Source organism: Peromyscus eremicus, chromosome 16_21 (assembly GCF_949786415.1).
Source record: "Peromyscus eremicus chromosome 16_21, PerEre_H2_v1, whole genome shotgun sequence".
NCBI lineage: Eukaryota > Metazoa > Chordata > Mammalia > Rodentia > Cricetidae > Peromyscus > Peromyscus eremicus.
Genome location: NC_081432.1, coordinates 43,606,780 through 43,622,167, shown reverse-complemented (window position 1 = coordinate 43,622,167; position 15,388 = coordinate 43,606,780). Strand labels below are relative to the sequence as shown.

Sequence of the window (15,388 nt, the reverse complement as noted above, 5' to 3'; positions counted from 1 at the left end):
CACAGACTCTTATATTATTTAAACTGTTTGGCCTAATGGCATGGCCTTCTTGCTATCTAGATCTAAAATCTTAAATTAACCCATTTCAATTAATCTGTAGGTTGCCACGTTGCTTGTGACTTACCGGCATCTTAACATCTTCTCATGGCAGCGGCTGGCAGTATCTCTCCCACTCCACCTTCCTACTCCCCCAATTCTCCTCTCTGTTAGTCCCGCCTATACTTCCTGCCTGGCTACTGGCCAGTCAGTGTTTTATTTATCAATCAATGATAACAATACATTCACAACATAGAGAATATCCCACAGCACATCTACAGAAATTTTCACATGTCTACATTAATTGTTAGTCATCTGTTCTAATAATATGAGTATTCTGGAAAGAAAATACTTCCAGTAGATGAGAGGACACTACTCTAAATTTGAATTTACTATTAACCAGTCTTTAAAGAACAAATTCAGGTGCTGGCCTGATTGTGTTTCTTTAGTATCTCTCATATTTAAGGTAAATCCATTTTAGAAATAATGTTTTTCTCTTATATGTCTTCCCTAAATAGGAAAATTATTTTTACTTAGTATATTCTTCTTAAACATATATATATATATATATATATATATATATTATTTATTTATTTATTTATTTAGTCATCCATTCACTCATGTATTGACTTTTCTAGCCAACCATGTATCTGCTACATGGTTAAGGAAAACTTTGAATATCTGGTTGCCTGCCTCCACTAGCAGAGTCCTGTGCTTATACATGTATGCCACATCACAAGACCCTGTTTTACGTGGTGCCAAGGTGCCAATCCAGGGATTTATGCATGGAAGATGACCACTCTGCAAACTGAGAGATTGCTCAACCCAGTAAGTATAATCTTAGAACAGTGTTGCTTTTTTCATTATTGTATGTGTGGTATTTTCATTTTCATCCAAATACCCACTTGTAGTAAAGGTTGATCAAATAATATTTAAATAGTTAACTTTAGTCATGTAAATGACAGCCTACTTAACATTGAACTTATCTCATGAATTCTAAAAAGGGTTGATCAAGGCAGTGAGGTGATCTTCTACATACGAGTTTTATTTGAATATGAGAATAGTCACAGCATATGTCAAAACCATCCAGCCCTGCCCTGGGGTGTGGGCATCTCAATTATATTACTCAGTTCATCTCTGGAGGCCCAGAAGCTGCTATGAAGCACAAAACAAGCAGCATCTGTTTCTGTAAGTCCTACCTAATTTGGGATTTAAATCTCCTTTAACTGGAAAATTCAATTTATAGATTACTGGTGCTTGGCCCTTGCAATTTTCAGTTCATTGCCTGATGTCTATGCCAAGTAAAAACAGTTGAGTGATTTTTCACCCTATGGCATGATTGCTTTGTACTTTGGTTGCTTCTAATGTGTTTTATGTTTCTAAATATTAGTAAATATGTATCTTGATCTGGGGTCGTAGCTCATGGATTGAGTAGTTGCTTAGTATGCCCAGCTCTAGGTTCAATTCCCAGTACCAGAGAATCAGAACAAACTCTAAAGTGATAAATATATTTTTTCAAACATTACCAATTAATCAAGAACTTTTAATCAATGTTTCTGTATCAAGATGTTAAGATGTGACTAAATGTCAAAACGGTGTTAAAACAGAAACCAAAGATAAGAAATGAAGTGGCTTAGCAAGATTTTACATTTCAGTTACATTATTATAATTATTAGGTAGGCTGTGGCTTGAAGCTACCTACAGGGAACCAGGCTTTATTGTCTTTTGTTTGTTTGCTTTTAAGAAAAGAATGTTCCATTGTTTTCTGACTCTCTTTTTTAGTGAGTGATTCTTACCACTTCCAAAGTAATTTAAACAGTAATTTTAAACTAAATACTAAATACTAAAATACTAAATACTAAATACTAAAACAACAAATCAAGTATATTTTCTTCAACCTTTGACATTTGAATTAATGACTGGCAATACTCATAATTTCCATAAATATACAAGCCACATGCCTACTATTTGATTTTGTGGGATAAAATTTCTTTTTTATTATAAAAATACTACGGTTTCTTTGGAAATCTGTCAGAATAATAGTAGTAGACAATTTGGTGAAGAGAGCCTTGTAAAATACAGTAGCATACAATGGCATAGATCATTGCAGCTCCTTTGAAGGTTGACAGTAAATCTTCATTTTCTATAACCAAGAAAAATTGCTCTGAAATTTGCCAAAGAAAGACTTTCATCTATGTAATTATAGAAGTATGTGTTTTAGCCAGAGGTAGTGAAAAGAAAATCACTTAAGTTTGGGCACACAGCCCTTTATCTTTTGTAGCAAACCCACATCACTTTTATAAAATTACTTCCTGATTCTTTACACACTACCAATCAACTTCAAATAAATTACAGAATATTTACAGAAAAATAAATCTTTATAATAAAGTTTTATTGCAGACACTATTCCTACATCACATACTCAATACTATACTCATTTAAGGTCCTTTTGAATCTTGCCTCAATTTTCCTCATTTACGTGGAAGGAATTCAAGTGAGATTAATTTTTTTTTCTATTTCTTCCCCTAAATCCAAGGAAACAAATAAAACTAAGAAGAAAGTCCTGTATTGGAGGAATGAAAAAAGCAAATAAACATACAAACAAAAACAAAAACAAAAACACACAAAGAAATAGAAAATCTGTATATTTTAGGTTTCCATAAAATATACAATACATATAACTATGTGTAGAATATCAATATACATCAATAGCTGTCTCTCATATATGTATATAGAAATATATGTCAATATATACAGATAGATAGAAATAGTACCACACACTTGAGAAAGAGAATGTGGATGAATCACCTGGCTCTTACCTGAAGGCCTCTTTCCTGCAGTCTACCTTCGATGGTTCTAGAAAATACTATGTAAGCTGCCAAGGGAGAAAATAAATTAAATAGCCATACCCAACTGTACTACCTATGAACCATGACAATTACCAGCAAGGTAGATCAATGAATAAATGTCTTAGATGGCACTCACATGACAGTGGCAACTAAGAGATATGATTTAGACTTAAGGCCCACCAAACAAGTAGGAAATCATGATTGGTATTGGAAATAGGGCTAGCAATGTCATAGACCTTAAAAAAGAACCTATGTAGATGAATTTCTAAATGATCTTATTAAAATAAAAGACATGGAACCAAACATAGGTGTGAAAGCCTTAGCAAGATCAGGGAAAGAGTAAAAGCCACCAGCCAACCTTACCTCACCAACTCTGCAGCTTCCAAAATACGAGCTACTTCCTGTCTTACACATGCTTTTATATGCCTTGCTTTTCTGCCCTCTCACTGGCTCTTAGCCCAGCTACCTCACTTCCTTGTCCCTGTCTGTCTGCACAGAACTCCAGGTCTCTATGGTTGGTACTGAGATTAAAGGTATATGTCACCACACTTGGCTCTGTGCCCTAGTATGGCCTTGAACACACAGAGACACTGACTGATAAGTGATCAGATTAAAGGGGTTTGCTGCCTGACTTTTTGTTTACTTAAAATGGCTGGCCTTTTCCCCCTAATCTCCAGGCAAGCTTTATTAAAGCACAAATAAAATATCACCACATTTCAGCACAAATAAAATATTACCACAAATCTACTATGGTTACTTTGTTAGGCTCCATTACTAGATTTTATTTTTTTCTGGCCCACCTAGGTCAACCTAGGTCCTTCGTCACTGGCTTTTTGGCTTTCTTAGTTTGAGTGAGAAAGGCTATGAAAGGCTGAGAACTGAATGCCATCACCAGCCTCTTTGAGGACATTAAGTCAAAAAATGAAAACCCTGCTAGCATTCTAAGGAGTATTCCTTTACAATATTACTTTACTTAAATATGATGAATCAGTTAAAATATGTATGTATTTAATACATGCAACTAGATGAGATGGGCATAAGTGTGAACATATGATTTGAACCCCACCATCAGCATAACCAGCATAACCAGCTCTTAAAGTTTCTTCTTTCTCTCTTGAACTATAATGGCCTCTTAGAACATTTTAAATATACAGCATTCTACTGTTAACTGTAGGGACTTTGCTGTATACTGGAACTCCAAAATATGTCTTGCCTATCTGAAGCTTGGTATCTGGTCATAATTGTTTTTCCTTACTTCTCTTTTCCCCTAAGTATTGACATTTGCCATTTTACCCAATTCTTGTATTAGCGTCAACATTTTAGTATCCACATTCAATTATGTGACAGTATTTTCTACATCTGGCTTATCTTGTTGAGCATAAATTATCTGCGTTCCACCCATGCTGCCATAGATAAACTGCTTTTAAAACTATTTAGGATTTAATGGAGTTTTTGTAATAATCCACAAAGGTGTGTACCACAGTTCTCTTTCCATTCATCTGGTAATGAATAAATTGTACCATAATTTAACTGCTGTATGCTACAGTGAATGCGAAATATCTCTTACAATCTTAGAAATCGTTTCTTGAAATAATGAAATTACTGAATCATATGTAGCTCAATTGAAAGCATCCATACTGTTTTCACAGTGTACATGCCATTTTGTGTTCCAGTCAACAGCATAGAAAAGTTCATTTCATTTCTCTTCACATACTGGCTGATACTTGTCTTCTCTCTCTCTCTCTCTCTCTCTCTCTCTCTCTCTCTCTCTCTCTCTCTCTCTCTCTCTCTCCTCTCTCTCTCTCTCTCTGTGTGTGTGTGTGTGTGTGTGTGTGTGTGTGTCTTAGTCTGTATCTCTCTCTGTCTCTGTCTCTCTGTCTCTGTCTCTGTCTCTCTCGGTGATGCACATGTATGTAATCATACCTGTGGGAAGAAGAGCCAGGTAGATTCCTGGGATTATTTATCCAATTGGTCTGCCATATTGGGCAGTTCCAGCTATTTCTGGTTATTATTATAATTGATGACCTTTTCTGTGATCTATGGAGTAAAAGTCCTTTTGGGGACTAATAATTAGTGAATCTGCTTTATGAGACAGCTCAGATATACATCCAAGGTAGAATTCGATCCATTGACATGCTTTTGTCAAATTACAGAGAAAAATGATACAGTTCATAAATTCCTTTTTATACGAGAAAATTACTAAAAGTGAAAGAAGTATCACGTGAATGCATGGTGTTCAACATCATACAATACCTTGTGCCAAATGATGGAATTAGATACTCAATTTGTGTATACATTAAAAAAATCAAGTAAAAAGAAAACTAGTTTTAAATAATGTTCTGAAGCCCTAAAATTCATACAGAAAACAACAAAACACTAGCTGGGTTCTGACATAAATTTAGGGGGGGGGGGGCATTAAAGTGAAAGCACAGACAAAAACTCAGGAGTAGCAAGCCCATTTCCTCAAAGTAGAAACAAAATAAAGAGGGAAACTGTGGAGTGAAGAAAGTACTACAAACCACTTATTTGATAACAGTTAATATCGAAAACATGTAAGGCACTACAACAATTCATAGCAAATAAGCCATTCTGAGGGAGAAATAACCAGATTAAAGTTGTTCATAAAACTCATTTTTATTATCGAAGTTTTGCTGACCGGACACTTTTTTCGTGTCTTCCAATTGAAAATACAGAGTGAAAACATTTTTTTTTTTAATCATTCTGTCAAGCCCTTCGGGATGGCGTTCCCTGATAAATTTAGACATTAATAAAATAGAGGAAAAGATGATTGCATTTAGCAGACTCCCACACAGACCCAGCCTACCGATCCTAAAGCCTTCCAACTGTGTCACCTTCGGTGTGAGTCGGGCTTTTCTACAGGAAGAGATTTGACAGGAAGCTTTGTATTGCTGCTTCAATCTCATTATTTGTTATGTGTCTCTGAAGGCTGTTGGTATCTTTTAAGTTTAACTTTGGGGGCTTGAATGAGAAATTAGTTCATTTCTGTTAGAATTTCTAGTTTAATGGAATTAAAAGTATTCTCTCATAACATAGTCTGAATTTCTTTGGTGTCTGTTGCAATATTTTTTTTGTTCATTTCTGATTCTATTTGAGTCCTTTCTTCCTCTTGATTATTTGAGCCAAGACTTTGTAGATGTTGTTTGTCATTATAAAGAACAGTTGTATAGGCCTGATTATTTTTCTCTGTTTCTATTTCATTAATTTCTCCTTTGAATTTTTTTTATTATTTTTTACTTTCTAATGAATTTGGCTTTGATTTGTTCTTGTTATCCATAATTCCTGAATTACATTATGAAGTCATTTATTTGTGCTTTCAGGTTTTTAAATCTAGGTATTTAGAGCTATAGGTTTTCCTCATGGGACTGTTTTTTTTATTAATTTATTTTTTATTAAGAAAATTTTATTCATTCATTTTACACACCAATCAAAGATCCCCCTCTTCCCTCTTCCCACCCCCCAGCCTCACCCTCCCCACCCACCCTACACTCCCCCCACAAGAAGGCAAGGATGGAGGCACATCCAGTAGAGGCAAGTCCAAGCCCTTCCACTGCCTCAAGGCTGCATGAGGTGATGGGACTGTTTTTAATGTGTCCCAGAGAACTTGTATTACAGTTTTATTTTCATCTAATCCTAGGAAGTTTAATTTTGCCTTCTTTATTTTTTTTCTTTTACTCATTCACCACTTAGCAATGTGTTCTTTAGTTTTCATGAGATTCTGTAATTATTAGAGATTGTGTTTGTTGTTGATTTAAAGTTTTATTATATTGTGATCCGATAAGATACCTGGAGATATTTCAATTTTTGGAATTTGAAAGTATTCAGAAGCTCATGCCTAGCTTAATGTCTCTGTCTCTCTCTCTCTCTGTTTCTCTCTCTCTGTTTCTCTCTCTCTGTTTCTCTCTCTCTGTTTCTCTCTCTCTGTTTCTCTCTCTCTCTCTCTCTCTCTCTCTCTCTCTCTCTCTCTCTCTGTTTCTCTCTCTCTCTCTCTCTCTCTCTCTCTCTCTCTTTCTCTCTCTCTCTCTCTCTCTCTCCTCTCTTCCTGCTGCCTGCATATCAGGATATAAAGCTCTCAGCTACTGTTCCAGCACCCCAGCACCATGTCTGTCTGCTTTCCGATTCAGATAGGGTCCTATCTTAAGATGAAGAGCTACAGGCAGCTAATAACTGCTGACCTGAGAGAGGAAGAGGAAGAGTTAATCTTCCCCAGGAAGGAGTACCTGTTTAACTATCCAATAACAAGTGGTTAGCCCTGAAAACATACTCATATAAGCAGTAATAAATGAACTCATCCTGTTGTAGCTATGTATATATGCATATGAGTGTGCAACAGTGTGCAACTAATATGCATATTAGTGTGAACTAAAGAATAAGAGACCATGAATTTCAGAGGGAGCCTGAGGTTGATGGGAGGGATTAGTAGAGAAAGAAGGAGAAAGTAGTATAACAATATATTAATTTAGAAAAATAATATAAATTTTAAAATATAAATGAAAAATGATATATTTCCAGAAGTTTAATTTTAGCATGTTATTTTAATATTTTGTCATCAATTTTAGTTCATGGGCATGTTTATCAGCTATCAGTCATATATTCTATGCTTCTAGATTCAAATTACTGAATCAAAAAATCACATTTTACCTTATTATTTCTTAGAAAGCAACACATATTCATTTATGACCAAAAGGACCACAAAATAAAACATTTGTAAGGCATTATGACATTGACAGGTCAAATGTTTTCCTGGAAAAAATCAAGCCCTCAGATTTTGAGTGTATGTACCTGTGCAGGATTTTCCAGAATTTCCTTTCTCTTTGTGATATTTCTTCCTTGTCTTCTTCTTCCTTCATTTTAAATTCTCTCATTCTGATATTGTTTGCTGATGTATATGTTACCTTTAGCTCTGAGCACAGCTGGGATGGTATATAAGATTAATAAATGCTATCAGTGAGATGATATGTAAGTGTCAAATAGAGGACCCAGGGGCTCATTTTTCAACAGACTTATTTAAGAACAATAAGAAAAGAAGATGCCTGGCTTAATAGGAAACTCATTACTGGAAAGATGAAATAGCAACAATTATAAGAATGGATCAAAAGAGGAAGGTGTTTAGAGAAAGACTTCATAATCCAATTTCTTTAAACTTTCTAAGAAAAATAACTTGAATAAACTTATTGTTATAAACTCATAGAGTTATGGAATAATCTTTAAAAAGATGAAGATAATTTTATCAAATTAACATTTATCTATTTTTCTTCTGGTATATTTTAGAGAATACTAATTTAAATTTATCAAATATTATAGGAAACCTTTCTTCATTTTTAAAATAAAGAATGATCTAAAATATAATTATATTTTAACTGCTTAGTGATTGTTTATATTTCATTGAAAAATTGTAATTTTAAAAAAGAAAATATTTTTACACAATCCATAAATATAGAAATAAACTAAAATATGTATTGGAATATTTCAAAATTTTAAGATGTAGATTCTCGGGCTTTCAGAAGCATTCACTGTGAATTTCTATTAAGGGGTATAACAAGCTCTCAGAAGAAACCCAGAATCAATTGAGAAAGTCTTGAGGGGTTCAGAAACTAACTTCTAAGCATATAGGGAACCATGAATACCAAATTAAATCCACTCATTAGAGGATGGCAAGAAGAAAGCTAGCAATGAATCATAACCGAAGAATAAAATGGTGAAGCTTTAATTAGAATCAGCCCTAGTGATCCTGTGGGAAATGTAACCACTTGGGTGGCTGAATCAGGTAGGTGGCTGTGAATTCTGGACAACCTGCGATACATAGTTCTAGGCTAGTATGAGGGCCCACAGAGGTGTCATAGTGTGGCCTTATTCTGTCTTGACTCAACGTCAGAGAGTCTGAGCAATTTTTGCCCTTCAAGGCTGCATAACAGGATGTTTTGGCCAAAGGCGTGGTTACCAGGTGTCTTATTATTCAAGGCCTAATTACAGGATATTTTTCCTTAAGGTATGGCTACTAGATGATTTGAAAATTAGGGAAGTGTTTACTCTTGTTTGTGCTTTGTACCTTGACCTTGAGAGGGGGAGGACGTTTGCCTCTCCCCTTGCTGGTGTATAAAAAGCTCAAGAGGAATAAGCTCAGGGCAACTGTAAGATTGACTCAGAGCCCTCCCAAAGCTATCCTATGTCTCTGTCTTTATCTATATCTCTATTTTTTATGTCTATTATTTCTCAATCCACACTCCCCTATACCAAGGACTGTCCAAGGTCGGGCTGGACCCAGCAGGCTAGCACGAAAAACAGAGTAAGACATTATTTCACATAAAGATTTATTCAAATTAGCTTAATAGTTATAAAGGCTAATGTTTAAAAAATGGCATTGTTATATCCTCCAGCACTTTCCTTTCTTCCTTTTTTTTTTAATAGAGTGAGAATTCACAACTAACTCTTGCCTATCAGTATGAGACAAACAGTACTATAAAGCACCTGACAACTTCATGATAATCAAACAGGTCAAATGAAAACTGAATGTTGTTTTTTACCCTATCACTAGCCAACATTTGTGGCAATTATCAATGTTTCAAATTTATCCTTGCCTATTATTATTTCAAAAACTTAAGAATGAAATTTATTCAGTAATATTATCTTTTACTTAAAAAGACAAAACCCAACTTAAATAAATTATATGTCATATAGTTGACATAATTCAATAAGAAACATATACTATGTAGTTTAACATTACTGCTATTATTAAATTATTTGGTTACTCTTTATTATAAATATATAATTATTGGCGATAATATATATGCAATTTTATATCTATCTAAATTTGAACATAAATGAGAGAAAAGTAATAAAATTAGCATTTACTATAAATTAATTAATATTTAGCACACTAACTTTAAATTTTTATATAGTATATATTTTTACTTATTTATCCAATCTACTATGATTCAATTTATAGAAATATCCTTTTGCAGAATGCTAGTCATACATTCTAGGAAGGTATATAAAATTTAAGCACAAATGTATTAATCATCCCTAAAATAAAATTATACTAAATAAACCAAAAATTACTAATTTTCTGTCTGAGTAATCTTTTTCACTAAGAATTTAGCTATTTGCTGTCATTATAATCCCTTAAATTACTGTTAAAAAAGATTTACTTTGACATCGATGGCCTTAAGCTAGTTTCACAAAATAAATGTTAAGAATGCATATATTACACACATACACATGCCTATGTGGTGGTATTGTGTTCTCCAAAATATTGTGCACCTTAATAAACTTATCTGGGGTCAGAGACAGAACAGCCACTAGATATAGAGGCCAGAAAATGGTGGCACACACACCTTTAATCCTAGCATTCCAGGGGTAGAAATCCCTCTGGATCTCTGTGAGTTCAAGGCCACATTGGAAACAGCCAGGCATGGTGACACATTCCTTTAATCCCAGTGAGTGATAGCAGATAGCAGAAAGGTATATAAGGCATGAAGACCAGGACTAGAAGCATTTGGCTGGTTAAGCATTCAGGCTTTCAAGCAGCAGTTCAGCTGAGATTCATTCTGGATGAGGTCTCAGAAGTTTCCACTCTGAAGAAACAGGATCAGCTGAGGAACTGCCGAGGTGAGGAAGCTGTGGCTTGTTATTCTTCTCTGATCTTCCAGCATTCACCCCAACAACTGGCCTCAGGTTTGATTTTATTAATAAGAACTTTAAAGATTCATGCTACATGTCTACTTTTAAAAAACATGTCTTTACCTTAAAAATCAACATGATGACATTTTCGGAGTGTTTCTTGTGATTCTCCTTTCCCAATTTCTCCCAACCAGCTCCTAACCCTGTCTCCTGTCAGACCCCTGCCACTAATTCTCTTTCTTTCAGGTTTCCTGTGTCATTTTGCCCTATACCCACCCTTCCATCTTTCCTTATAACCTAATTTTACTTTCTTATCATCCTTTCTAGATATTTAGATTTTAAGAACAATCACATCTCTTTACCTGTACCTGTATATATATTGTACACCTGGTAACCACGCCTTTGGCCAAAACATCCTGTTATGCAGCCTTGAAGGGCAAAATGTGCTCAGACTCTCTGACTTTGAGTTAAGACGGAATAAGGCCGCACGCACTATGAAGTCTCTGTGGGCCCCCTTTTTTTCTACTCACTCAACTTTGTGTCCTTTTGAAAAAATCATTCAAAGCCAACTTTCTATTTCCCAATATTCAAAGATAATTTGTAGTCTTCCTCTAGAGATGGTCAACTTACTCAAGCTACTTCATAGAGATAAACTGTCTCCCACATTCCCAACAGCTAATAATTGCCAGTAGCTCCATTGGACGAGGTGGGATTTTTGTGCCCAGTTTTTCTCTCCACACTAAAATTTAATCTGTCTTGGACTTTTACATATTTTGTTCATGCTATTGTAACATCTCTGAGTTCATTTTTGTAGTTATCTTGCTGTGTAGAGAAGATAATGTTTTCTTGTAGTTGTCTACCACCAAAGGCTCTTACACTATTTGTACCCACTCTTCCACAGTGATTCCTGAGCCTTAGAACAGGGTGTGTGGTATACAAACACCCTTTGGGGATAAACATTATACAGTCTCTTATTCTCTATATTTTTGCCAGTTGTGGGTCACAGTGTTAATCACTATTTACTGCAAAAAGAAGTTTCTCAGATGAGGAAGAACGATGCATTGATGTATGTGCACAACAATAAGTCATTAAGTGTTGATTTACTACTGTCTGTTCACTTGAAATATTGATGATACAATCAAGACACGTTGAAAATTTCCACTTCCTTAGATTTTTGATTAATTTATTTCTTCATATGTTAACCATGTATGTCCATAGAGGAAATAATTAAGAAAGCACAGAAAGTTAGTGGGACATATCAATAAATTTGTTTCTTACTCAATTACGGATTAACAGAGCTTCATCTAATTTAGATGTTATCTGGCTTGTTTCTGAACTAGGATTGAATTGTATCTGTCATACTCTTTAAATATGAAGAAAGCCAACATATATGATGAAGAAAGATTTAGCTGCCTCAGTAAAATCATGACAGAATAATGAAAGTTTTGCTCTACCCATTTTCACTATAATCCACTAGACAGAGAAATTTATATATTTGTACTCAACATTAACTATGCAAAAAGTATATTCCTGCCATAGTTGAAAGAATATATGCTAAGTAATAACACAACTTACCTCACTTGGATTTTGTAATACTGTTGAGCCTTGGTAATGAATTCTACTCCATCTTGAAATATGCGCCAGGATTAAGTCACTATCTGTATGTAATGAACTTGGGAGACTGAATGAAGTTGTTCTAAAAAGGAAGCTGAAGAACATTTTAATATACAAATAACTGTTATCTTTACTAGTTCTCAAAATTCCACATTTATTTTAACTGGGGAGGTGGACATGTGCCATAGCACACATATAGAGGTTAAAGGACAGGTTCTATGTGTCAATTCTCACCTTCCAATATGTCAGTTTTAGGGCTTAGGCTTAGGTGAGGTTTGTAGGCAAGCACCTTGACTCACTGACCCATGTCACCAGCCCATCCGTCACATTTGCTCTCAACTGTGTTACTGAAATTGATATTTTCAACTTTATTCATAAAAAATGAGATTTTTTATTTTAGATACAAAAAAAAGTTATCCTAAGTCCAAGAATCACTTGTTCTGAACTTGCAGAGAAATATGAAAGAAATGGTATCCCTGAGATACACATGCTTATGCAAAAATAGAAATATGAGGGTCCTCCCCCTCAAGATGAGACTTCCATCATTAGGTGTTTTATTGATAAGACCTATGAGTGGTCTAATTTTAAACTGTTTTTCAATACTTTAATGAAATTGACTTCAGTTTATTTGTTTTCACTCACTAGCATCTAAAAATTACATATGGAAAAAAATCACAATTATTCTCTTAACTCCTTGTTCTAAAGAATTGCAGTAACATCAGCATGTAACCCATTGTTTAGCCTTTGTTCACTGTTTAGTAACAAAATCCATTGTTATTGCTAGAAAGTAGGATTGTTGTAATGCACATTATTCATACTCCATTGAAATATTTCTCTGAGAGAGTTTTTTTAAGTTAAGGTTATTCATTGTTTATGAAATATTTCATTTAAAAATCTGCTTTGAAAGCCTGACGTGCAACATTGTACTTCCATAGAGTCTTCTCTTACATATTTTGTTTTCAGTTCTGAGAGATTATATATTAAATATTATATCTAGTTTCTGCTGAGTTATCTTACACATCTTCCTTTAATTCTCCATACATTATCCTCACTCACATGAAACATTAACTTCATTGATTAAGAGTAAACTTTAAAAAATATTTTTTCTCTAAATGAATTAGTCAAGAATGTTACCTCATATTTATCGTAAACATAGAAAATGCTCTTTAAAGGTCATTTACAAAGAAGATCTCTTTTAATCTATTTGATTATCTTAGTAAAAATACAGAATTACAGACCAAAATTGCTATAATTATATAATTTCTACCCACCAAGACCTACTAAGTGGTAAGGCCCATTTATTTAAATGAGAAACAGAATGTTTTCACATGTAAAGATTAGAGACTTTTACTTTATTTAACAAATATTTATTAATGCTAGGCAATGTGTGTAATACTGGGAATCATATTTGAAGAGATGTTCTCTACCTCCCAGAAACTCACTTAAAAGCACATTTGTCAACAGACTTTCATGACACATCATAGCACATAAATAATCTGAGAAGAAGCAAAGCTCACAACAGAGAAGTGAGATTTGAATGAGATCAGGAGAGGCAGTAGCATATTTTCTGACAGAGTTAAAAGGCAGCATACAAAGAAAAACAGAGTTGGATGGAGAGAGCTTGGGAATTGTGAAATCAAAACTTACTTTGAAAAGTTTTCTGAACCTTCAGCATATACTGATGATTGCTGATGGAAAGGCTCCAGTTGACACTGTGTCCCAATAAAAGTTAGAAATTAAATCTATAGGCATTAGAGAGGCACCTGTATCTACCAGTAGTGCAATGACATGATTGACTTAATGTTTAATGAAATTTAGCTCTCATAAAAATATAAAACATAATAAAAGGAAAGTGATGACCCTGATTGGAGCAGTTACTGAATGTGACGTAAATGCAGAAGATGTGGTAGAACTGATGATTGAAATCTCTTCTGGGCTGGAGGTCTTGGTGGTTGCTGATGTTGTTCAATTATGAAATAAATCAGGGCAGCAACTGACTTTAGTCCTTTGGATGTTTATTTAATTATCATTAGTGATACAAAGAAAAATGTTTGAGACATTTTGTATTATTTGTGGATTAGTGTTATATATACATATGTATGTTTATATATGTGTATATATATTAGTATACATATATATTTATATGTTCATATATATTCATATTCATATATATATAATCTGAAATACGTTATAGTTGGGCACAAAAATAGAAGATTCTATGATACAGTATAAGAAATTGTGAAATGAAATCCTACTTAAGAACAGCATGTAATTGGGAGAAGAAATAGGATGGGGTTTAGAACCTCAATCTATGAGAAGAGAACATGCCAAAGGAATCATCATTATTAAATACAACTGAATAAAAAATTTAGAAGTCATGTTTGTATTTGAAAATGGCCTTTGTTTGCAGGTTAAACATAAAGTATCAGGAGGATATTGAGCTGCTGTATCCAGCAGTCACTTGAAATTCCACACTTGTGGTTTGAGAAGTGAGATTCATGAGTACTGGGAAATTAAATGTGAAGAGAAGTTCTCCACTCCCAGTGTGGGTAGAGATCAGTGTGCACAGAGGTTCACGCAGTGCTGGTAGAAAACTTGGAATAAATGATGTGTCTGTAAAAAATATGCTGAAAGAACAGTTGTTAAAATAACATCATGGCAAGTATAGATGTTTAGTGGATAAAAAAAATCTAGCAAAAAAATGTGAGAGGTCAGAGATGTGCTAGAAGGACATCTGGTAAAAAAAAAAATCAAGGGATAAAAATAGGCTTAAGAAGTCAGAACACACTAGGCTTTAGACTCAGGAGAAAAAAAGTACAGCAAGGTTTTCAGTTAAAAGTGTATTAACAATGATACATATTCACAAGACAGTTAAAGGCAAAATTCAGATTGAATGTGGTAGAGGGGTGTGTGTGTGTGTGTGTGTGTGTGTGTGTGTGTGTGTGTGTGTGTGCAGGGGGTGTACATGTAGATATATGCATACAAGAATAGATAAGGCTGTAAATTAGTGGATATGTTTGCTTTTCAGTATTGAGACAAGTACCCAAGAATAAATCATTTCAAAAGAGAAAGGATTATTTTGGTTTCTGAATTTCAGATGTTTGTTCCATGAATATGGTACACAGTTGAGGCAGGACATCATGATAGAGATATCCTGATACTTCTTTACGATACAGCTTCGATGTCAATCATGACTAATAGTATATATTTATACATAAAGTTTTAAATTCATTTAAACTTGATGATTAAAA

General features: G+C 34.2%; 1 pseudogene; it reads right to left on the bottom strand.

Moving 5' to 3' along the window:
* The window catches only part of LOC131926128 (ornithine decarboxylase-like), a 36,376-nt pseudogene extending 36,246 nt beyond the window's left edge, over positions 1–130 (bottom strand).
* Between the last annotated feature and the right edge of the window lie 15,258 nt (positions 131–15,388).